Genomic DNA, 2,263 nt, shown 5'->3' on the forward strand with positions numbered 1-2,263 from the left:
TAACCATTCTAGATTGATATAGGCTTAGCTGGATGTTTTTTCCATTGTTCTGAAAAGCCAGTTTCTAGCATAACAGGATCCGGATCTTCAACGAATTCATGAAATTTAAATCTCGAGTAATTCAACTAGACCAATGGTTAACCTTTCTAGATTGTTATAGGCTTAGCTGGATTTTTTTTTCATTGTTCTAAAAAGCCAGTTTCTAGCATAATAGGATCTGGATATTCAACGAATTCATGAAATTTAAATCTCGAGTAATTTAACTAGACCAAGGGTTTCTAGATTGATATAGGCTTAGCTGGGTGGTTTTTCCATTGTTCTAAAAATCCAGTTTCTAGCATAACAGGATCCGGATCTTTAACGAATTCATGAAATCTAAATCTCGAGTAATTTAACTAGACCAATGGTTAACCTTTCTAGCTTGATATAGGCCTAGCCAGACGTTTCTTAAATTGCTCTTAAAAGATAATTTCTAGCATAACAGGATCCGGATCTTCAACGAACTCGTGAAACTTGAATCTCGAGTAATTCAACTGGACCAATGGTTAACCTTTCTAGATTGATATAGGCCTAGCCAGATGTTTCTTAAATTGCTTTAAAAAGTTAATTTCTAGCATAACAGGACCTGGATCTTCAACGAACTCGTGAAACTTAAATCTCGAGTAATTCAACTAGACCAATGGTTCACATTTCTAGAGTGTTATAGATTTAACTGGATGGGTTTATTGTTTAAAATCAAGAGTAACAATTAAGGGAGGGTTGAAGTTCGAGCAGTTGAATAGCTATGTGGAAAGGGACTTTGAGGGGAGACAAAGAAATGCAGGAAGGCTCTACATATCGCGATTCTGGGACATATTACAGTAAATCTCTGGAAAGAGATTATTCATAGGCCGTACTTGACAAGTTTGATACCAGTTCAGCTGATTATATATATATATATATATATATATATATATATATATATATATATATATATATATATATATACCTGTATATATATATATATATATATATATATATATATATAGATATATATATATATATATATATATATATATATATATATATATATATATATATATACAGTATATATATATATATATATATATATATATATATATATATATATATATATATATATATATATATATATATACTTCACCAATTTTCATATTTTCCATGTGGTACGTTAAATTGGGAATTTTAAATCGTATGTGCAATACATACACGTGAATATTTATATATTGTATTACTTTAATTCATACAAATTTAAAAAAAAAAAAAAAAAATTTCTTTGGTATAACCTAATTTATATCTTCTTAAAAATTGCATAAATCACTGAAAGTGAAGAATATATTAATAAATAAAGCTCAAAGGTTGACCCAAAACGTGACCTCATCGAATGACCTATGAATCTCTCCTTGACCTAGACATGACCTGACTTAAAAATTAATTAATCCTACTATATATCATAATAGCGTGTATGTCCCCTGCACATTTATTTCTATCTTTTAAAATCGAAGTTTTTTTTTTCTTCGTGGGCAGTAACGAACCTTCAAACTCTGAAACGCATTCATAAAGGTTTTTTCGTTTGACGAAAAGCCTCTTTTTTGAATATGGGGGGGGGGGGGTATGGATTTGGCTGACGATAGGCGTAGGCCTTCGTGTTTGAATAGGCCTTCCTTTATGTATTTTTCATATCGTCGTCGAAGTCAATGAAAACGACAGTAATTAACAATTAAAGGTTTAAAGGCCTCTAATGAATGGCAGAGGCAAGAGACAGTGACATTGCCCTATCAAGCAAGACAATGCCCATTTTCCTTTCCGCACTGGACTATTTTCCTTGTTGGAGCCCCTGGGCCTTATAGCACCCTGCTTTTCTAACTAGGGTTGTAGCTTAGCAAGCAATAATAATAATAATAATAATAATAATAATAATAATAATAATAACAATATATTATGATCAGCGCTAAAGGCCCCTCTCCACCCAAGCTAGGACCAGGGAGGGCCAGGCAATGGCTGCTGATAACTCAGCAGATAGACCTATAAGCTCTCCCGAAACCCCCATCCTTAGCTCACAAGGATGATGAGGATGCAGAGACCAAAGGAACTAACGAGTTTGAGCGGGACTCGAACCCCAGACTGGCGATCACCAGTCAGGGACGTTACCACATCGGTCACCACAACCCTATTATTTAGGTTATCATATTTTCTCTAATAATATTTCATTTGTTTATATTTTTTTAATATTTCGACGGCGTTA

Source organism: Palaemon carinicauda, chromosome 31, assembly GCF_036898095.1.
Source record: "Palaemon carinicauda isolate YSFRI2023 chromosome 31, ASM3689809v2, whole genome shotgun sequence".
Lineage (NCBI taxonomy): Eukaryota > Metazoa > Arthropoda > Malacostraca > Decapoda > Palaemonidae > Palaemon > Palaemon carinicauda.